Source organism: Mustela nivalis (genome assembly GCF_964662115.1).
Source record: "Mustela nivalis genome assembly, chromosome: 12".
Classification (NCBI taxonomy): domain Eukaryota; kingdom Metazoa; phylum Chordata; class Mammalia; order Carnivora; family Mustelidae; genus Mustela; species Mustela nivalis.
The window spans coordinates 4,932,651-4,956,326 of record NC_139031.1 but is presented as its reverse complement, the minus strand read 5'-3'; the positions used below and the strand labels follow the sequence as shown (position 1 = coordinate 4,956,326).

The following is a 23,676-nucleotide window of genomic DNA, read 5'->3' as shown; positions in this document are numbered from 1 at the left end:
TGCACCTGTTTTTAATTCTTTGGGGTAAAAACCTGGGAGTGGAATCGCTGGATCATAGGGTAACATCTGTTTGACTTCTTGAGGAACTAATCCTTCCCATTTTTAAAACTGCCTTTTTTTTTTTTTTAATTTTTTAAGATTTTACTTATCTATTTGACAGGGAGCTCACAGAGAGGCAGGCAGAGAGAGAGGGAAGCAGGCTCCCCACTGAGCAGAGAGCCTGATGTGGAGCTTGATCCCAGGACCTGAGATCATGACCTGAGCGGAATGCAGAGGCTTAACCCACTGAGCCACCCAGGCGCCCCTAAAACTGCTCTCTTAAGACCTTCATGCCTTCCTATGGCTAAATCTGATGCTCCCACCTCAACTCCTGCTGACTTGACCTCCAAATCTTTGTGACACTTCATGTTGCTGGTCAGTACTCCCTCTTGTGGGTCTCGATTTTGTGATCCTTCTCATGTCCTTTATTAGTACTTCCTTTTCCATGGGATTTTTAACTGTGCATGTCCTCAGAGGTTCAGTGCTTGCTCCTCTTCTGCTATTATTTCAGCGGAACTTAAAATTTTGGGGGCGCCTGGGTGGCTCAGTGGGTTAAGCCTCTGCCTTCGGCTCAGGTCATGATCTCAGGGTCCTGGGATCGAGTCCCGCATGGGGCTCTCTGCTCAGCAGGGAGCCTGCTTCCTCCTCTCTCTCTGCCTGCTTCTCTGCCTACTTGTGATCTCTCTCTGTCAAATAAATAAATAAAATCTTTTTAAAAAAAATAAATAAATAACATTTTGGTGTTTTTTTTTTTTTTTTAACATTGCTTTGAGGCTTAAGTTTCAAATTTCAAGCTAGATTCCCCTCTGTCCCAAACCATTATACACTGCTGCTAGTATTTTTTCCATAAGATATATTTTCTTAAAGACATTAGCTAGTTTTTTTTGCTTGCAGAACAAGTGAAGTGTCATCCTCAGGGTCAGAACCCCAGCCTGTCCTCATAAAAGTAATTACCTTCCACTAGTCTTAACCAGCTGATCTGTTCATTATAGCCATCCTTTCCACTTGCTATTTTGCTTGAAAAACTAAAAACAAATACTTATGTTGCAATTTTCCAAGACTTGAACTTTCTTCTTGAAATATTTCAGTATTTGGCCATTGGAATCTTATTTTCTAAAGCCAGACTTAAATATCAACTTCTAAAAGAAATATTCTTCAGGTTTTTCATGCAGTTTTTTTTCATTTGTAACCCCACCTGTCTTACCTTCTATTAGTTAATTGGAAGCAAATCTCAGATTTCATAGGATTAGGTTATTTTAGTTGTATAAAATAAGCTCATTCTGACTACAGTCTTTCTGGTTTGGGGTTTTTTTTTTTCCAAGATTTTATTTATTCTAGAGAGAGTGTGTGTGTGAATGTGCACAGACATGGGGGCTGGCAGTGCAGAGAGAGAGAGAATGAACATCTCAAGTCACCTCCCCACTGAGCTCAGAGCCATACATAGGGCTCAGTCTCATGACCCTGAGATCATGACCTGAGCTGAAAGCAGTAGTTGGATGCTTAACTGACTGACCCACCCAGGAGCTTCTCTGGTCTCTTTTATATATATGTATATATATATATATGAAAAAATTTTTTTAATTATTTGACAGATAGGGATCACAAATAGGCAGAGAGGCAGGCAGAGAGAGAGGAGGAAGCAGGCTCCCCGCCGAGCAGCGAGCCTGATTCGGGGCTTGATCCCAGGACACTGAGATCATGACCTGAACCGAAGGCAGAGGCTTTAACCCACTGAGTCACCCAGGCACCCCATCTTTTTAAAATTCATTTTATTTTAGAATTGTTTTAGATTCATAGAAAATTGCATTACAGAGTAGTACTGAGAGTTCTTTTATATGCCATGCCAAGTTTCTCCTGTTATTAACAACCTACATTAGTATGGCACATTTATTATAATTAATGAACCAGGACTGATACATTATTACTAAATAACATCAGAATTTATTCAGGTTTCTTTAGTCTCTCCCCTCCCCCATTCTAAGGACATTAGGTAAAAACTAAAGGTCAGTCCAGGATACACATTGTAGTCATCCTGTCTTCTTAGGCTTCTTGGCTCTGACAGTTTCTCAGACTTGTTTTTGATGACCGTGACAGTTTTGAGAATACTCATGTATTTTGTAAAATGTCTGTCACTTGGGATTTGTGTGATGTTTTCTCATAATTAGATAGCAGTTCCACCCCAGAGTGGGAGGACAGTGCCCAAAATACCACCAGGTGTGGGTACTAGCAGGGGATTCAAGACCTCTATCTTAAATGGTACCAGTGGCACAAATGTTTAAAGACCTCCAGCCTTGCCCAAGTGGTCACCGACATCCTGACCTCTGGGCACTGGGCATTACATTGCCCTAATGTCAACCCTGATTGGCTGATAGGTGTACACAGTTCATACTCCTCTCTGGTGATGCAAGGCCAATCGTTAAACTGTTGGGAACATACAACTAAATTTTCTTTAAAACAGTGCTTCATGTGTGCCCCAGCCTTTACTCTTCACAGGTGGATACCTCCTGTGCCTCAGAGGAGAGCACCACCCAGTCATTTGCAAGGTGTGCCTCTGGGGAAACCCCTGCCAGACTTTGTTGAAAATTTATGATATCGGTAAATGCTCCCAGTGGTGCAAACAAACCTTATTCAGGGCATCCCAAATCTCTGTGACCCTGTTAGATCCCCTGCCCCTCAATTCCCCTACCTGGGAGAGCCACCCCTCAGGAGTGGCTCCCTCCACCGGTGACAGGGCTGAGGTGACAGTGCCCCAGCCCATGATCGTAGGAGCTATTGAATGCTGCGTGTCCGCCTTCCAGTAGAGCAGACAAGACTCTGACGGGACTGATGATAGGGGCTGGTGATGGCAAGCGCTCCCTGGGACTCGAGTGCTGAATTGGCTCCTTGGGATGATCCCTGTGAATGACATTTTGCAGCGCTAACTGTGGGTATCCCAGGACGCTCTCGCTTACTGCAGTGCAGTGGTATTTGAGGTAGTTCTTGGACTGCTAAGCTGTTCTCCTCCGTTGCACCTTTGAGGTTTGGAAGATTAGGTATGTGTCAGGTCTTACAACCTTTTGGGGACCTCTTTAAACACTTAGTTGTTTTCCTTTGATTTTCACGCATTGGACTGGCCCACGTTGCATCCTGTGGAGACTTAGTGACTTTAATTTTTGTTGGTAGGACCCCTTACCAGCTACAGGAGCTGCCACCACCGCAGCATCCCCTCTACTCTCTGCAGAACCACAGCTGCAGGGTCACTTCCCTGTACCACCCCAAAGGGACCTTTTCCTGTGATCACCACTCAGGGCTCCACAGTCTTGCTGTTCAAGCCTTCCAATAAACTTAATATTTTGATACAGTAGGCAGAAATTGGAGCTCATTTCTCAGGCCACTGTAATTGCTGGGCATATTACCAAGCTCAACAAAAGACTGTTTCTGGAGTTAGTGGCCTACCGGCTGACTTATTAACCTTGTCCCATTTACCCAGCAGAAGGCACCTCACTCATCCTTGCAGCTTGCCTGGCCACTCTGTGATGTTCAGCCGCTCCCATGGAAGACACTTTGCAGTGCAGTGTATGGTATTGGCTAGAGCCCCCACATGCTCTTTATAATCCTCCATATCTGCCCAGGTAACACCACCGCATATGTGAACATGACCTACCCCTCATCCCAAGGAACATAATCCCCACAATTTTGGGCTTCCTGGCCTAGCCATCCAGGGGGAACCCCAAGTTATTTCAGCTTCCCTGATCAGGCAGTTGGTGTCCGCTGTGCGTCCATTGCCTTGGAGCGGTCACACATCTGTGTACTTTTCTTTGCCTCACCCCTATCACATGCCGGCTCCCAGGCGGTCCTGTCTGTTCATAGCAGTGTACTTTAATCTCCCTGGGACTGCCCTTAAACATCACTGAACAGGACCTCCGATCTGCCTGTCCTTCTCCCCCCCTCATGTCAAAAGTGTATGTGGTATTTATCCGCATGATACTAGGAGTAGGTCACTCGGATGGACTAGGCTACTCGCCACTGCACTGGGCGCACAACGACCAATCAGTCTGAACAGGTACAAGTATTCCATAATGTCACTCGGGGTTTTTAACCAAATACCAATTTAACCTTTATCCAAGGGCTTTTATTTTCTTGGCTGGACCCCAGCAACTGGGGAGAATTACGGATAGGATTTTGAACTTTTGTCTGTTGATATTCCTGATTGGTATTCTTCCTTTACTCAGATGTTTTGTGCACTGGGTGATGAAAACCATTTCAGTGGCTTTTAATATCTTCACTGTCCAGAGAGTGCCTGTGATTTTCCCTAAAGATTAATGCCCAGACGTCACAGGGCCAATTGTGATGAGGAAAGCGCCTTTTAGGGAAAATTTTGTGTTTCTCAGTTGCTGCCTAGGCATTTTATATTTGTGATGATCCTGTTCATGCCCGGAGTCTGGACATTTCGGTAAGGACGCGAGTTTAGGACGCCGGACAGAAGTTCCTGCTTTGTCTTTCCCAGGGCACCTTTTCAAATGACCACTTCAGGTGAATCTGGGAAAAGTTAGTGATTCTGCCCCAGCCCCCTTAAAAATAATAGCTGCTTGCTACCCTGCTCTTTATCTCCTGCACCCTGGTAACCCAGATGTAGGACTGCCCTTTCCCCAGCTCATTGCACTCCCTGTCCCCCTGCTTCTTCGAGCTTCGAGTGATAAATCTTGTGACTCTGCTTCCTTCATGTGGGTATGCTGAAGTTGCACCTTCAGTCCAAAGGCTGTTGGGGGTTTCATGTTCCCAGAGTGGAAGCTGAGGTCTGAGGTGCTGAGGAAGGGACCTGCTGCCCCCCCGCCCCCCAAGCCCCTGTTTGTGTGGTTGGTTGTGCTCCCTCATTCCTCAGTCAGTATACCGGCTCCGGGTCTTGGCATACCGCACACAGTCGTTGGCTTGTGGCCCTCTTCCTCCACTTCAAAAGCCAGCAACAGCAGAGTTCCTCCTCTTACAGTGCATCATTCTGATCTCCTATTTTGTTTCCCTTTTCACATTTAAGGACCCTCAGATTACACTGGGTCTGCCCAGATAATCTAGGATAATCTCCTTGTTTTAAGGTCAAGTGATTAGCAGCCAGCCTTAATTCTGGGATGTGGCTGGCTCTGGGGGACCATTAGTCTACCTATACTTAGCATATTCACATCTTGTAAAGAAATTTTTGGTGGTGGCCCTGGAGTTTTCAGTATACATTTTAAACTGATCAGTTTGAATCTGCCTTCATGTAACAGTAATTGCCAGACATATTGTACAGATACCTTATTAATGAAGACCATTCCAGTTTTTTCCTCCCATTCCGGTGACATTGTTGTCATTCATTCACCTACCAGTATGCTATGATCACTCAGTATATTGTGACTTAGTTCCTTTGAACAGTTTCTTTTAGATCAGTTAAGAAAAAGAAAAAGAAGTCTCATTTTTTTTCTTCTGATGTTCTTTATGTAGATCCAGGTTTCTTACTTTTGTCATTTTCATCCTGCTTGAAGAATTTCTTTTAACTTTTCTTGCAGGGTAAGTCTACTGATGACGAATTCCTCAGTTTATGTTCAAGAAGGTATTTTTTAACTTCTGAAGGATAATGTCAGTGGGTATAGAATTCTAAGGCAGGTGGATTTTTTCTTTCATTCTTGAACTGTTTCAGTCCATCTCTTGCTTACATGATTTCTAAGGAAAATCCCACTCTAATTCTTACCCTTTTCCCCTCTGTAGATAAAGTTTTTTCCTCCCTGTGGCTTCTTTCAGCATTTTTGTTTGTCTTTTGATTATACCGAGGTGAGAGTTTGGGGGGTATTTATTCTGCTTTGGGTTCTCTTACTAGTTTGGGAAATTTCTTGGCCATTGTTACTTAAGATATTTCTTATGCTTTTTTTTTTCTTCTCCTTCTGATATTCTGATACTTTGTAAGTTATACTTTCTGAATTGCCCACAGTTCTTGGATGTACTATTTTCCTCTTTTTTTGTCTTTGCATTTCAGTTTAGGAAGTGAACTATATTCAGGCTCACTGCTCTGAACCCACGGAAGGCAGTCTTCATTGCTGTTACAGTGTTCTTGATTTTTTAGCCCTGCCTTTGGATTCCGTCTTAGAGTTTCCATCTCCCTATTGATGTTTCTCGTGTATTCTTGCATGTTGTTGTTTTTTGTCCACTAGGATTCTTAACATATTAATTATAGATATTATTATTTGTTGAGGCGGGATTGCAGGGAGAGGGAGAGTCTTAAGCAGGCCCCACGCCCAGCACAGAGCCCAACACAGGCTTGATCTCATGACCCTAAGATCATAACCTGAGCCGAAATCAGGAGTCAGATACTTACCTGACTGAGCCACCCACGCGCCCTTAGGTATTTTAAATTCTTGTTTATGATCCCCAATTCTGTGTCACCTAAGTCTGGTTCTTATGATTGGCTTGTCTCTTCAGACCTTATTTTCTCTTGCTTTTTGGTATGCTTTGTATTTTTAATGTTGTTGAAAACTTGACATGTTGTTTCAGGTAGGAGCTAAAGTAAGTAGATTTTTAGTGTTTGGGTTTATGGTGATCTAGCTGGGGGTTTGGCTGTGTTTAGTGTTTGCTTTAGCTACAGATGCCAGAGGCCTCAAATTCTTCTAGTGTCCTTGTTTTTATCTGCCCTCTGGACTTGGGGAATTTCTGAGTACCCTTCCTTAGAGAGTCTGTGTCTTGCAGCTCTCTCAGCTGTAACCCCTTTATTATATTTGGAGCCTGTTGGTGTGGTGGTCAAGTACGAAGGAGGGTGAGAGTTCTGTGTCTGCAGGTACGACCATCACAAGTGTTTTTGCCAGTGGTGCAGCTTTTTTTCCCCTGCAACCTTTTTCCTTCCCTAGCTGCAGAATTCCTGGTCTGTTTCCTGGAAGCTGTGACCTTCTGTTGATCTTTTCTCTTAGGTTTGTCTGGAAGGCTAGCAGGGGCTGGAGTGGGAGGAGTGCCCTTTCCCAACTAGGAGAAAGTTCTGGCAGTGTCTTTTGCCCTGGAGCAAATGCCTTTGCCTTGGAAACCGCTCTAGGGTGTTTTACAGTGATTACTTTTCCCTTCCCCTGTCAGAGTAGAGGGGATCTTTCTGTATCTCCACATTCATGGTGAGGACCTAGTACGGTCTTCGAGGTAAAGCCCGCAGAAGTGTGGGAGCCCGTCCCCCCAATCCTGACTGCTTCCCCAGAGTTTCTCACTCTCACGCCAGGTCACAGAGTCTGCAGCATCAGTTTGTGGCTCCAGCAGCTTCTGCTTCAGGTAAGAAGATATCACGGTGTGTCTCTAGGTTTTGGGTGTCAGTTTGCCCTGTAACCTCAGTTCTCTGATGGTCTAAAAGCATATTGATGTTCAGTTTGTCCAGTTTTTTCTTGTAGGGGTGGGAGTGATGACTTGTAAGCTCGTCTCATGTTGGAACTGGAAACTGAAGTTACTCCCATTTTTTTTTTAACTTAGGGTTTGTGAGTTACCGTCTTCAGTGAACTGTATGCACTGTATGCACAATACCAGGACTGTGGTATTGTATCTAGATTTGATTATGCAGGCAAATTTCACATTTATCACTTGATTAATAATGATTTCAAGCTGTACTGTCTGATAGCTTTTGCTTTCCTTAGAAGAGCTTTTCACTTTAAGTTCTTTTCTTGCAAAACTATAAAAATACCTTGCAACTTTTCAGGATAACTTTTTGCATGCATTATTTTGCATTCTCTAGGCAACAAAAGCTAAATAGGCCCTTTTTAAAATTAAGTTTTCTACTTAAAAGTAAAAAATTAGTACATAATAAGAATTTGTCAAGTGATTTCTTCTCTCTTATTAGTTTGGGTTTCTCCAGAATCCTAAGATAAAAATTTCAGTTCACCTTGTTTATTTGTGCGGTAATCTCAGGGCACACCAGTAGGGGAATGAAAAAGTAAGAGAGACAGGCGAGGAAGCTAGGAGAGGGTATGGATTTCAGGTCATTTTCCACTGTAGGCCACTGCAGCTTCCACTGGGGAACTTTGAGAACCAGCGTAGAATATAGGTGTCAAGAGTTAGCATCCAGGGCAAGCATATAAGGGAGCTCTGGGGTATTTTAACTAGTCTTTTGTTGAAGGCTGCTACTAGGAAGGTACATATGCTCATATACTTTTGGGCCTACACTGCACATGCGCAGATGGGCTCCAGGGGCCAGAGATGCAGATGCTGGCACCTGGAAGTCAGACCTGTGGAGATGGATACTCAAGAGGATGTGCAACTGACAGTGTCTGCTCTGTTGATTTCCCGCAGCTTGATCCAGCAGGATGAGCTGGGGTAGAAACTGGCCATTTGTCCAGTTCGATTAGTAGGTGCGTCAGCTTTCTAAACCTCTCGATCTTGAGGTGGTAGATTGTATTCAGAAATGAGTTTTCTGAAAAATGCTGAAGAGTCTGTCACACGATTTTCTGATATTCTCTTTTTGGTTATACCTAGCCAGTTCACTTTGGAATATAAAAGCAGTAGTTGAGAAAATGACCCTGGCCTTGTGCTTCTGGTAATGGCGGACTGGAGAACCTAGCTGAAATCAGTCCGTGCTGAAAAGTGTCCGAGAATTCACAAGATAGTAAATTAATTACTGGATAGAGGTTTGGGAGGTAATAGAAATGCGGAGAGGTGAACACCTTGCTTGGGCTGCTCTTGTACCTGGTATTTGCTGTATTATGGAAAAGGATTTGAAAGGCTGAGCAGTGTATCGACAGATTGACGGGGTAGGGGAACAGAAGTTGGAGTCCAGGATTTGCCATGGGTGAGAATCCTGCTGAGCTGACCAGGGGTAAGGCTGGAGTACAGGTGGGCGGGGAGTGGATGGGGTCTTCCCTGAAACGAAATTCTTCTGTGTCATTTAGGGAGTTTAGTATATCTCCAATCTCAGATTGCTGGTGATGGCAGGTACCTAGCAGAAGCAAATGAAGATACTCTCCAGAGGAAGATAGAATCTTGGGTTTCAAGTTGTTTCTGAGATGACTTTTCAGATATGTCCATGCAGTCTAATCACTGCAGTCCGGTGCACTGGAAGACAGACTAAACAGGAACCTGTAGAGGCAGCGGGCAGTAGAGGCAGCCCCTTTAGATGGTGATGGTAAAACATCATTTGGGATGTTTATGGAGCTAAAAGCTGAACTTAAACATCTCAGCAAGGAATCAGAGCAAAGGGACAACCGATTTGAAAAAGACACAGCTAGATACTACATCTAAATACAGTAATCAGAATTGAGGATTCATTGGATTAATAACAAATTAGAAAAGTAATCATCTTTTTTTTTTTTTAGAGATTTTATTTATTTATTTGGCAGAGAGAGATCACAAGCAGGCAGAGAGGCAGGCAGAGAGAGAGGAGGAAGCAGGCTCCCTGCTGAGCACAGAGCCCGATGCGGGGCTCGATCCCAGGACCCTGGGATCATGACCTGAGCCGAAGGCAGCGGCTTAACCCACTGAGCCACGGCGCCCCTAGAAAAGTAATCAAATGAAAGATCAGAAGAAGCTTCCTTCAAGTATGAGAGAGGAAGAATCTGGAAAACACTGAAGAGAGGGTAGGAAACACAGAGAATGTAGTGACAAAGTGCAGCGTGTTTGATTGGAATCCTCCAAGGAGAGGAGGGAGAAGGGAGGAGGGCAGTATCTGAGGAGGAGATGGCGGAGAACTTTGAAAACTGAGGAAAGATACCAGTCCATTGGAATAACAGATCCTAAGGGGGAGTTAAGGTGTTTTTTTAAAAAAGTTTGCCACTTGTAGGTCATAGTGTGGGACTCATTTTCCTTAGAGTGAGTTTGCTTGCTGCCCGCTTGCCCGTTCTCCGTGCTCCCTCTCTCTTGCCTCCCTCTCTCTCTGTCCACTTTTAGCAGTACTTTCGGTATTCTGCTGAGGATAAATGTTTTTCTCACATGAAGAATTACATGGTCTTTTGTTATATTTATATAGATTATGTTGGGGTTCCAAAGATTTTGGTTAGAAAAAAGATATGACTGCTATTTAGATTGAAATCCATTGAGATAAGAAAATATGAAAGATAAGCTTTCCAGACTTAAAGAAATGGTTCTGTAATGCAGGGATTTCAGGCAGAGTGGACACTTGGGGGATAGAGCCTCTCCCTAGCCCTCCTGGGTCACGGTCACTGGTAGTTCCTACTTTGTCTCCCCGGACGGCTAGTCAGAAAGCCTCTCACAGGTGGAAGGCACACTGACCTCAGGGACGGAAGTGTGCCTTGGGTGCCAGTGAGGTTTTTTGCTTTTGTTTTTTGTTTGTTTGTTTGTTTGAGAACAAGGGGGAAGTAGTATTTATCACAGATCTGGACATACGGTCATTTTAGGTAACCCCAAGGGCAGGGGCTATCCATATCTTTAATCTTGTGGGAAACATAAATTTATATTTTAAAAAGTTACTGGATGACATCTCTTTTTTTTTTTTTTTTTAAAGATTTTATTTATTTATTTGACAGAGAGAGATCACAAGTAGGCAGAGAGGCAGGCAGAGAGAGAGGGAAGCAGGCTCCCTGCTGAGCAGAGAGCCCGATGCGGGGCTCGATCCCAGGACCCTGAGATCATGACCTGAGCCGAAGGCAGCAGCTTAACCCACTGAGCCACCCAGGCGCCCCGACATCTCTTTTTTTAAAGGATGGCAAGCAGCGTATCACTGGCCTCTTCCCTGCCAGGTGGTATAACAAAATGCCTAAGGACGTAGGTCTGACATCAGATGACTGGGATTCAGATCTCAGTTCCTCCCCTTCCTTCCTAGCTGCATGTCCTTAAAGCAAGTTACTTAATTTCTCTAAAATCAAGAGGAAAAAAGATAAGAAGCCTTGTTTTTTTTCTGTTCTACACTTGGGACTAGTATTTTCTTTTTTTGTCAGTTTTGATTTGCATACCTCACTTGGTCAGCACTGCCCAGTCCTGGAGACCCCGGACACGCCTGGCCCAGTAACACACTCAGTAGCCCTGGTTTAAGGGGAGTCAGCTTTGCTCATACCCCCTTGGTCCTGGGACAGAGGCGTCTGTAGAAGGCCATGTGGATCATGCTTGTTGGATGTTTGTTGATATTGGGTGTGTTTAAAGCCATTTAGTTCCTTAGTTATTTGGATATCTCAGAACACTTATTTCTAGTAACCATACTTTTTTTCTGTTCACTTATTTGCTCATTTGATGTACTTTGGGTTTAATTCTCCTTTTAATGGGTAGAAAGGGAACAAGAAATAATGGTTTTCATGATTCTGGGGCTATAAGTGGTTACTCTGTATTCATTCTATACATCCCTTCAGAGTTGAAGTCTGGAGCCTGATCAAACTTTTGACCTTGCCCAGTTTCTGAGTTTAGGTGGGGGACACACCCTGCCGGTCTTTTGTTTCCTCCCTGGCAGATACACCCGTTTATCTGCCTGGTTTCTGACTGCATTTGATTTTATGACCCCTGCATTTACGGGATGTCAACTCGGGATGTCAACTCTTCGCTGGGACTGAGAAAAAGCTGTTGTAAGGGCGTTCCCTGTGTGTGTCTGTTGATCTTGATCAGATTCATTGGTTCAGAAATGGATTCATGAAAATAAAAGAGATCATAATGAATTATAGCTAGTAGAATATATAGTTAGAAAGATCTTTAATATAAGATTCCTTGAAGTATATGGGTGTTGTGCAAACCCCTCACAAAGCTATGGTCACTTTCTCCTTTTTAGTCTTCCCCAGGCCTTGACCAGGGAGAGTTGTAGCTTTCTGCTGCTTTCTACTTGATCAGGGAGGATATTAACGCCTAATGGTCAGCCTCCACCAGTCTGTTTTCACTGACCAAGCAGGTGTCCCAAGATTGGTTTATGTGCTGACTCCTAGCTGTCCTTTTAGTTCCTTGTCTTGTTGCTTTCTCCCATCAACATCACCATGTGGTTTTTCTCTGCATTTGAGTATAGTATATACCACCACATGTGTTATGTTCTCTCTGATTGTTATAGAGAGAATATTAGTTAATGTCTGAGGGATGTCAGAGGATTATTCCCAGGAAATCACATGATATCTGGGATTTGCTCTGAACCTTTCCTAATTCAGTAATCTCCTTACTTGTAGTTACGAAATATGTTGGTTACAGTGTTTTCTTTTAGTCTTTCAGGTAGATAAAGAATGAGAAAAAACCATTTTTGTATGTGTGTTGTCATCACCTGGTAATCTCACAGGGGTCAGTGGGTAGGGCATTGCTGTTAATCAGCATTTGTACTCATATGACTGTAGCTCACTTAAAATATGAATGTGTCCCTTTTATGGAAAAAGCTGATAGATGTTTGCTGTTTGACAACTTGGAATGTAGAGGAGACCAGGGAGAAAATAGCCAGAAACTACTGAAAGGTACATGCTTATCAGGTAGGGATAGACATTTGAGGGGCACCTGGGTGGCTCAGTCACTTGAGCGTCCGAGTTTGGCTGAAGTTATGATTTTAGGGTCCTGAGTTGCGCTGAGTCAGGAGCTAAGCTTAGCAGGGGGTCTGCTTGTGCTTCTGCCCCTCCCCATGCTCGTGCAGGTGCACATGCTTTCTCAGATGAAATCTTGAAAAAGGAGAGACATTTTAGGTTTTATTAAACATTATGACAATTTTGTGTTAAAGGAAAATGAAAGCTGTACTGTGTGTGAGTTAGGTAGTATGGTCTCATTACTCTTGTAGTACCAGAAGTTGGATGTTGGGCATACAAATTCAGATTAGTTAGTGATTTGTGGAGGAAAAAGTTTTTCAGATTGTGCTTTTAGAATACTTGTTCAGTGTTCACATTTCATTTTCAAGTTTTTGACAAATTAGTGGAATTAAAATAGCCTTTCTTTTAATATGCTAAAATCCCCTTTGCGTCTGAGGTTAAAAGGAAAGGCTATATTTCATTCAAAGCCTTAGAGTATTTAATCCTTTCCAAAGTTCTTCTTACATTTTTAAGTCAGGTTAAGAAATTTTTTACCTTGGAACACCTGGATGGCTCATTCAGTTAAACGACTGCCTTTGGCTTAGGTCCTGATTTCAGAGTCACGAGATGGTGCCCTGCGTCAGGCTCTGCTTTTTAGGGTAGTCTGCTTGAGATCCCCCCCCCATCCTTGCCCCTCCTTCCACTTGCGTGCGTGTGCTCTCAAATAAATAAATAAAAATGAAACAAAATAAAAACAAAACTCCAGCATCATTATCAATTACAGCAAAGGGTTTCTCAACTGCACAGTTGTCTGAGCTAAGAAAACCCATTTTGAGATGCTTTCCGTAGTCGTCATTAACTTACATTAACATGGAACACACCAGCTGCTAAATTCTGTTCCATAAAGTAATTAAATTATGTAAAGTTCACAAAGACAATGCCTGTTACACAGTGTCACTCTACGGATGATACTTCAAACCCTTCCATTTATCTTCCAGTCATAGCATATTTAATGTACTAAATAATACAACATTTTTCTTCTGAAAATCATTAAATAATCCTCAAGAAAAGGCTAACGGGGAATACAGCAGAGGTCTGTATGTTAGCCACCATGCAGGGTAGTGGGGATTAATATTTTTTAAGTCAGGCACCCTGACAGAGTTTAAACTGAGTGAGATCTCTTGAGATTTTGGACCTTTGTCCTGTACAGTTTGCCAGAAAATATTTTTGGTATAACAGCAGTAGATGCTAACAGTAGCAGTGATCAGTCAGTTTTTGAGTGGACTAAAAAAGCATGTATGTGCTTAAATTGTTACTTGCATATTTTGTATACATATCTTTCTAGTTTCCTAAATTGCGTAGTAGTGCAGCTGCTTTTCACCTATGAATATGAAGTTGGCCTTTCAGTCCTGCCCCTCCATACTGTTTCCTCCCTCTCCTAATGGGTTTCAACTTTTTTTTTTTAATGGTTTATGGAAGAATGTTAGACACCAGCTCAGTATTATGCTTTGTCCTTCCTTTGCTTTATCCATCCTTTGTTTTATATTATAAGAAGTTATTTATATGAATATAGATTTATTTTTATGTAGCATTCTGTATACACTCTTCCCCATTGTACTTTTTTTCACCTGGCAGTATATGTAGTGATAAAACCAAAGTTAACATGTAGAGACATTTCTCTTTCCTTTTTACAACTGCATATTTATTGTATGGATGTTTCTTAATTTGTTCAGCCGGTCTTTATCAGTGGACAATTGGATTGATTCCAGCCTCTTGCTTATTACAGATAGTCCTGTAGTGAATAGCCTTGTGCATACATTGTTTTGTACTTTTTCCCTGGGTGGTATAGATTCCTAGGAGTCATACTGCTAGGTCAAAGGATAAATGCGTATATAATTTTAGTAGTTGTTGCCAAATTGCCTAGGGTAGGTAATATACCACATATGAGAGTTTTTCCACAGCCTCACTATCAGACTATGTCATCAAGCTTTTGGATTTTTATAAATCCAACAGGTGGGAAATTGTATCTCTGTGAGGACTTATTTTGTTTATTTTCCCTTGTTATGAGCAAGGTTCAGCACTGTTCTCACAGGGTTAAGAACCAGTTGTATTTCTGTTTCTGTGAATGGTCTCGAAGGGGTGTTGGTTCTTTTCATTGTGGCTGACAAGACTGAAGGGTGGTCCCCAGTGATTTCCTACCGCCTTCTGCCCTCACTTTATGTAATTCTCTCCCCATGAGTGGGAGTGGGGCCTAGGCCTTGCTTTTAACCAACAGCATATGGCAAAGATGAGAGAATGTCAATTTCTTGATTAGCTTAGGTTATATAGCAAAAATAATAGGATTTCACTCTTGTGATTATATTATAGAAGACTCCATCTTGGGGGACCTGGCTGGCTCAGCTGGTTGACCGTTGCCAACTCGACTTCACCTCAGGTCATGATCTCAGGGTTGTGGGATTGTACCCTGTGTTGGGCTCCAGGCTCAGTGCAAAGTCTACTTGAGATTCTCTCCTTCCTCTGCCTTCCCACTCACACACGTTCTCACTAAATAAATACATACGTATCTTAAAGAAAATAGGGAAGGGGCACCTGGGTGGCTCAGTGGGTTAAGCCATTGCCTTCGGCTCAGGTCATGATCTCAGGGTGCTGGGATCGAGTCCCACATTGGGCGCTCTGCTCAGCAGGGAGCCTGCTTCCCCCTCTCTCTCTCTGACTGCCTCTCTGCCTACTTGTGATCTCTCTCTGTCAAATAAAATTAAAAAAAAAAAAAGAAGAAAGGGAAGAAGATGACTCAGTTTTCAGCAGACTGGAGGAGACTCCTCATTGTCAGCCTGATGAAGTTAGGGATTGTGGTGATGTCCACATAGTGAGGAGCTGCCGATAACTACTAGGGTCTGGGAGTAGCCTCCAGCTAACAGGACCCCTTTGTCATAGAGCTACAAGGGGAGGAATTCTTCCAACAACTTGAGGAGTTTGGGAGCAGTTCTGAAATCAGACCTCCAGGTGAGAATGAAGTTTGGCTGACAATTAGCTTGAAGACTTGCCTGACCCTGAGCAGAGGATCCAGTTAAGCTGTTCTCAGATGCTTGCTGCTTAGAAATTATGAGATGATAAATGTGTGTTGTTTTTTTGGTAATTTGTTATATACCAATAGATATCTAATACTGAGATAATACCTTTTTGTTAAAGTTGCACATATTTTTTTCTTCTTTCTCATTTGCCTTTTTATTTTCTTTCAGTGTCTTTTGCTACCCCCCATATTTTTGTTCTCGTATAATCTAGTTTATCTGTCTTTTCCAGGATTGTTTCTGGATTTTCAGTTATAGCTAGAAAATTTTTGCCTACTTCCAGATGATAGAGGAATTTATTTTTGTTTTCTTCTGTTACTTGTATGGTTTCACCTTCTGTATTTTTTTAGATTTTTTAAATTTTAATTCTGGTATAGTTAACATAGTTTTATGTTAGTTTTAGGTGTACAGTATGGTGATTCAGCAGTTCTGTACATTATTCACTGCTCATCAAGATCAGTGCACTTCCTAATTCCCATCACCTGTTTCACCCATCCTCCACCCACCACCCCTCTGGCAGTGATTGCAGTGTTCTCTATTGTTAAGAGTCTGTTTCTTCAAGGAATCAGTTCCATTTACAATTGCACCAAAACCCCTAAGATACCTAGGAATAAACCTAACCAAAGAGGTAAAGGATGTGTGTTCTGAAAACTATAGAACATGTGTGAAAGTAATTGAGGAAGAAAGACATAAAGAAATGGAAAAACATTCCATGCTCACAGACTGGTCAAGAACAACTATTGTTAAAATGTCTGTGCTACCCAAAGCAGTCTACACATCCAGTGCAATCCCTGTCAGTGTACCAAAGCATTTTTTCACAGAGCTGGAACAAACAGCCCTAAAATTTGTATGTAAACAAAGAAGACCCTGAAGAGCTAAAGGAATGTCGAAAAAGAAAATCAAAGCTGGTGGCATCACAATTCTGCACTTCAGTCTAGTTTTCAAAGCAGTAATCATTAAGACAGTATGGTATTGGCACAAAAACAGACACATGAATCAGTGGAAAAGAACAGAGATCCCAGAAATGGACCCTCAACTCTATGGTCGACTAATCTTCGACAAAGCAGGAAAGAATATCCAATGGAAAAAAGATGGTCTATTCAGCAAGTGGTGCTGGGAAAATTGGACATCTACATGCAGAAGAGTGAAACTGGATCACTGTCTTAAGCCATATATAAAAATAAAATGGATTGAAGACCTAAATGTGAGGCAGGAATCCATCAAAATTCCAGAGAACACAGGCAGCAACCCCTTGCACCTTGGCCTCAGCAACTTCTTGCTAGACACGTCTCCAAAGACAAGAGAAACAAAAGCAAGAATAAACTCTTTGGACTCCAAGATAAAAAGCTCTTGCACAGCAAAGACAAAACTAAAAACAACGTAGAAGTAGAAGAAGATATTTGCAAATGCATTATCAGATAAAGGGCTAGTATCCAAAATCTATAAAGAACTTACCAAACTTAACACCCAGAAAACAAATAATCCAGTCAAGAAATGGGCAGAAGACACGAACAGACATTCTCCAAAGAAGACATCCAGATGGCCAACAGACACATGAAAAAGTACTCAGCATCACTCAGCATCAAGGAAATACAAATCAAAACCACAATGAGAAACCATCCACACCAGTCAGAATGGCTAAAATTAACAACTCAGGAAACAACAGATGGTGGCGAGGATGTGGAGAAAGAGAACCCTCTTACACTGTTGGTGGGAATGCAAACTGGTGCTGCCACTCTGTAAAACAGTAAGACAGTACCTCAGAAAGTTAAAAATAGAACTACCGTATGATCCAGCAAGTATACTATTAGGTGTTTATGCAAAGGATACAAATGTGATTCAAAGGGGCACATGCACTCCAGTGTTTGTAGCAGCAGTGTCCACAGTAGCCAAACTATGGAAAGAGCCAGATGTCCATCCACAGATGAATGGATAAAGAAGAGTGGTGTATAGAGAAAATGTACTATTATTAAGCCATCAAAAAGAATGAACTTCTGCCATTTGTTGTTGTTTTTTTAAAGATTTTATTTATTTATTTGACAGATCACAAGTAGGCAGAGAGGCAGGCAGAGAGAGGAAGGGAAGCAGGCTCCCTGCTGAGCAGAGAACCTGATTTGGGGCTCGATCCCAGGACCCTGAGATCATGACCTGAGCTGAAGGCAGAGGCTTTAACCCACTGAGCCACCCAGACACACCATAACTCCTGCCATTTGTGATGATGTGGTGGAACTAAAGGATGTTATGCTAAGCGAAGTAAGTCAGAGACAAACACCATGTGATTTCGCTCATGCGGAATTTTAAGAAAGAAAGCAGATGAACATAGGGGAAGGGAAGGGAAAAATAAAATAAGATGAAATCAGAAGGGAGACAAACCATAACTAAAGGAAACAAACTGAGGGTTGCTGTGGAGGGGATTGGGGGTAGTTGGGTGCTGGGCATTAAAGAGGGCACTTGAAGTAATGAGCACTGGGTGTTACATGCAACTGACTGATGAATCACTAAATTCTGCCTCTGAAACTAGTAGTACAGTACATGTTAATTAAATTGAATTTAGATTAAAAATATTTTTAGGGGCACCTGGGTGGTTCAGTGAGTTAAAGCCTCTGCCTTCAGCTTGGGTCATGATCCCAGGGTCCTGGGATCAAGCCCCACATTGGGCTCTCTGTTCAGTAGGGAGCCTGCTTCCCTTGCTCTCTTTCTCTCTACCTGCCTCTCTGCCTGCTTGTGTTCTCTGTCCAAAAAAAAAAAAAAAAAAAAAATATATATATATATATATATTATATATATATAATATAAAAATATAAAATATATAATAAAATAGTAAATAAAATAATAAATAATAAAACATAAAATAATATAAAATAGAAAATTTTAAAAATTTTTAAAAGAGTCTTTTTTGTGGTTTCTTTCCCCTCCCCCCCTTTTTTCCCTTTGCCCATTTGTGAAATCATAAGGTGAAATCATATGGTATTTGCCTTTCTCTGACTGACTACTTCATTTAGCATTATATACTGTAGCTCCATCCGTGTTGTTTCAAATGGTGGAATGTCATCTTATGGCTGAATAATACTCCATTGTATATATACCACATTTTTTAATCCATTTATCTCTTGACGGCAACTTGGGTTGCTTCCATAATTTAGCTATTATAAATAATGCTACAGTAAACATGGGGTGCATGTATCCCTTTGATTTTGTATTTTTGTGGGGGGGGGAGTAAATGCCCAGTAGTGGGATTACCAAATTATAGGGTAGTCATGTTTGAGGAACCTCCATACTGTTTTCCATAGTGGGTGCACCAGTTTGCATTCCCACCATCAGTGCACGAGGGTTCCTTTTCCTCTACATCCTTGCCTGTCTTCTCCAAAACCGTTCTTATTTCTTGGGTTTTTTATTTTAGCCCTTCTGACAGGTGTGAGGGGGTATCTCACTGATGATGCATGATGTGGAGCATCTTTTTCATGTGTCAGGTGGCCATCTGGATGTCTTTGGAGAAATGTCTGTTCCTGTCTTCTGCCCATTTTTAAATTGGATTATTTGGGGGTTTTTTGGATGTTGAGTTGTATCAGTTCTTTATATACTTTAAATACTAACCTTTTATTGGATATGTCATTTGCCTAATAGCTCTTCCCATTCTGAAGGTCATCTTTTAGTTTTGTTGACTGTCTCCTTCACTGTGCAGAATCTTTTTATTTCGATGTGGCCCCAATAGTTAATTTTTTCATCCATATTTAAATATCAAATTCATATCAGTGTGTCTTGGTGAATGGTGAGAGGGGTGGACCCCAGTGTATCCTTTAACATGTGTCTAAACAGTGGTCCCAAGACCAGTTAGCAAAAAGTCATTCATTTCTTCACTGGCATGTGATGTTATCTATAACCATTTACACTAAATTTCTAAATGTAATTGGGTCTATTTCTTGGTTTCTCATCCTGCCCCATTGGTTTTTAGTCTATGGATGTGTCATGCTCTGCTGTTAGGTAGAAAAACCCTGGAGTTTATAATCCAGTAGGGCTCACCCCGCTTCTACTTGTTTTTCAGGGTTCGCCTGCCTGTTCCCTGCTTCTTCATTCTTTCCCAGATCAACTTGTTTAGCTCCAGAAAAAAGATCTGCTGGTATTTTTGATACAATTATGTAACATATATAAGTTATCTTAAGGAGAGCTGACTTTTATGATTTGGGGTTTCTCTCAAGAGTGAAGTACATCTTTCCATGTGATCAAGGCTTTTGGGGCTTTCAGGAGTGTCTTGTGTTTTTTCTCATACATGTTTAAAGACGTTGCTTGTTAAGTTTATGAGTAGTATTTATTCTTAAGATTTTTTTATATTCATAAAAAAAGGATTTTTTTATATTCATAAGATTGGTATTCATAAATTAGATGTGTGTTTTGGGAGGTTCAATTTTTGTCAGATTTTGAGATAAGTGTCCTACTCGTTTTATAAAACAGATTTGGAAGATTTATTATGTATTCTTTTTAGTGGTTTAGGGAGCATTAGGATCAATAGGTCTTTAAAGGACTAGTAGACGTCCCCTGTGAAGCTCTATGTGTGGTGGTTTGTTTTTGTTGTTGTTTTGAGAAACTCTTATGATATTACTACTTCTGTGACGATTGGTCTGTTTGCATTTCTGTTGGGACTGGGGTTAATTTGAGTAAGGTGTATTTTCCTTAGAAGTTATTTTCCTAGGTTTTCAAATTGATATGCATGGAATTATATGAAGCTATCTTTTGATTTATAAAATTTGCAGTGATTTCAAATTTATCATTAAGAAATCTTAGACTGAGAGTGGAAGAATTGGGACTTTTGCTGGCATACTGAATATTTTGCTTAATAATGACAATGTCTAATGAAACTATTTAAACTGGTTAGCTGTCTTCTGTCCTTCACCTCCTCCTCCTGACCACGGACACTTATTTCCCAGGCTGTGCTCATCTCACATATCATACTCTTCTCTAAGATTTTCACATTTCACAGAATCAAGGTCCTATAACCTCTTCTGGAACAAAAATACACTTTGTGTATTTTTTAAATACACAAACAAGTGCTTGTTAATTTTTAATACTGGATGCTATGTTTGGTAAACATAATGGGTTTGAAAAGACAGAAATGACCCATCTTCTTGGGGTGTGTGGGGTTGCTTATGGTGTGTGTAGTAATATTTACACAATAGGTACATTGTTTATTGGGGAATCTCCAGTTTGTGCATCTGGAAAGGATTCCTCTGTCATTAACTGTACCTCTCCAAAATGTTGAGTTGGCATCTTGTTTTCCAGCCACCACATCAGTCTTTCCTTGTTACTCTTTCTGTAGTATAACTCCAGCAATTACTCAGCCACACAGGACCTCAGGTCCATTGGCCCTGCACAGATTTTTCATTTTGCCTCATTCTTCCACATCCTCCCATTTCTCCTTGCCTGGCTCACAGCTGTGGTCTGTCATTCTGATCAGCACATTGCATGTGCTTCTCCTCAGACTGCTGCTTCTGTACCTCCCTGGTGAAACCCTGACCCTCTGCTTACAAGGCACCTGTCCCTCAGCAGCTACCAGACCATGACTGCCTGGTCTCATTGGAAATTCCTATACACAGCTGGTTAGCCTTTTATTCATTTAACTTTTGAAAAATATGTTACGTTGACATCTAACTGCTGAAGTTTTGGCTTTATTAACTGCTTAAGTTTATGATTGAAAGAATTTGTTCACTAGTTGTTTTGTATTAACTAACCTTAAATGTTTGCTTTGACCCTCCTTTTTAAAGGCTTTCAGCCTTGGATATTGAAGCCATGGATAATTTCCTATAGAAGGAATAGCAAACAGCACAAAACAGAAAAACTTTATTGTTCTTTGTTAGCATTGATTCGATTAAAATTTTGTCTTTTGGTTTTTGTTTGCATGTCTTCTTAAGTAGTTAAGAACCTGTTATTTTATTAAATAACAGGTATCTAATTGCTTTGTATTTTATTCATGTTTGTTAATAACTTCTTGACCTGTCTACAACTGATAGTGTCTTTGTTTCTGAAGACTCTTATGGATAATTATATAAAACAAATGATCTGATTTTATAAATTCCTCTCATTTTTATAGGTTCCTTAATTTAGTATAAGGATGGACTATGTAAAAAATGTTCTCTAAAGAATTGTCACGCAGTGGGTTAAGCCGCTGCCTTTGGCTCAGGTCATGCTCTCAGGGTCCTGGGATCGAGTCCCGCATCGGGCTCTCTGCTCAGCGGGGAGCCTGCTTCCCTCTCTCTCTCTCTGCCTGCCTCTCTGTCTACTTGTGATTTCTCTCTGTCAAATAAATTAAAAAAAAAAAAAAAGAATTGTCATAATATAGCTTGAAAATATTTACCTGATAGAATGGTTGAGAGTTAATACATTTTACAGTTCAGGAAGCAAGGACTCTTGATGTTTGGGCTATTGTGCTTAGGATTGGGAGGGGTATTCTGGGAATAATCTGGACAGAGTTGGCCAAATCCTATGGGTGAGGTCTTGAAAAAACTTTTTCATTTCGCCCATAGGTCCTGTCAGCCAAGAGGGAACCTAGGAGCATGCAGTGGACAAAATGGAAAGTAGTCTCCTGTTTTATCACAAAGACCTTTATTTAACTTGTGAAACTGGACAATGAGAGCCTATTGTTTTTTGTACCTTTTCAAATAATAACTATGACTGTTACTCTGCCTAGTTTCATATTGTTGAAATAAGGTAGTCATGATATTTTTGTATAGCATAAGGTACTGCTTGGCTTGAATGTGACCACAATACATTCACTTATAAATACCCAGCATTTTCAAACATTGAAAACTGTACTGCAGTAATTGAGTCATTAATTTCCACAAATATTTATTAAACATACCAGGCATTGTTGTAAGCTTGGGGGATGCTACAGGGAAATGAACAGACAAAAGCTCTTGCTAATGAAGCTTACATTCTAGCAAGGCAGAGGGGATGGACAAGAAATAGTAATGATGTAGTATTTAGGAAGGTGGAAGTTGCAGAGTAGGGAGAATCAGAAGTGCTAGTGTTCTGTGCTTGAGTTGCAGTTTTAAAATACCTTAGTGTAGAAACTTACTGAGAAGGTGTATTTGAGCAAAGATTCAACAGAGATGAAGTTAGCTGGGATGCAAAGTATTCCAGGCATAGGGAGGGACTGATGCGTAATCCCTCAGTGGGAGTATGATTGACACATTTGGTGAACCCTAAGGAGACCTGTGTCTAGAATGAAATGAATGAGGAGGGAAGTAATAGAAAATATAGTAAGAGAGGTAATTCCAGATTAGATAGGGACATGTGGGTCACTGTAAGGAACAGGTGGTTATGTATACCATTCATATTACATATTAAGTTTAGACCTAATGAGAAGGAGGGAAACATTAACGTTGAATTTGTGTTGTGCTCTTTCATTCTGTAGGTGTCATTCAAAGCTTTTCTGTGCCATTCATTGTGCTGAGTGAGGGAATACAGTGAACAAATGAAATTAAAGCTAGCCACAGTGTTTGTGGAGGTTCTCTTGATCCAGTGCAAATCACTGTGTTTTGTGTGTTAATCATTGTACTTGATATTTTACATGTCTTATATAATTCTGAGTATTTCATTTAATTCCAAGTATCCAGCAAGATAGATAGTATTATTAACTTGGAATACAGTTGATGAAAGTGAGGCTAAGGAAATTTGGTAATTTGTCTCAAGTTACATAGCCATTATGTGACAGAATGGGATTAGTACTTAATCTTGTATTTTCATTGTACCATTGGCTCCCAAATCTGACTGTGCATCAGAGTTCACTAGGAAGCTTATTATCAAAGCTATAGATTCCTTCACCTTACCTCTACTGTCGTTTATAAATTTGAACTATAACTGTTGAATCTAGAGTAGGCATTAGGGCAGGTTTAATTTTTGATTGGAAAGTAAGACAGTTTTCTTCAGGCTGCTTATTTTTAATAACAGATTTTAAGATCTTTGGGTTGAAAGAGTCCTATAATTTTATAGTGGAAGTCTGGACTTTAGATAGACTGCCATGATACATAAGGTAATTGTATTCCTCATGAAAAGCCGGAATCTGAAAGAAATTACCACACTGTAAGCAATCTAGACTAAAGGTAAAATATACATTAACACAGATGAGGAAGTCAGCTGTTTTGCTGCCTATGATTTTAATTGTTGAATCCTTTTTTTTTTTTAATTCAGTGCTATCCACATATCTT

The 23,676-nt window shown here is 41.0% G+C and overlaps 1 protein-coding gene across 10 annotated transcripts in view; it reads left to right on the top strand.

Moving 5' to 3' along the window:
* Positions 1–23,676, top strand: part of GALNT11 (polypeptide N-acetylgalactosaminyltransferase 11) — a 53,537-nt gene that overhangs the window by 1,855 nt on the left and 28,006 nt on the right. For 3 of the 10 annotated variants that reach the window (XM_082693416.1, XM_082693414.1, XM_082693419.1), the window contains one exon: positions 21,994–22,044. The exons of 4 other annotated variants lie outside the window; for them this stretch is intronic. The gene's annotated coding sequence lies outside the window, so the exon portion shown is untranslated. Of the gene's footprint in view, positions 1–7,240; positions 7,291–21,993; positions 22,045–23,676 lie in introns of all 10 variants that reach the window. 3 more of the 10 variants (XM_082693417.1, XM_082693420.1, XM_082693421.1) reach the window with 1 other exon arrangement.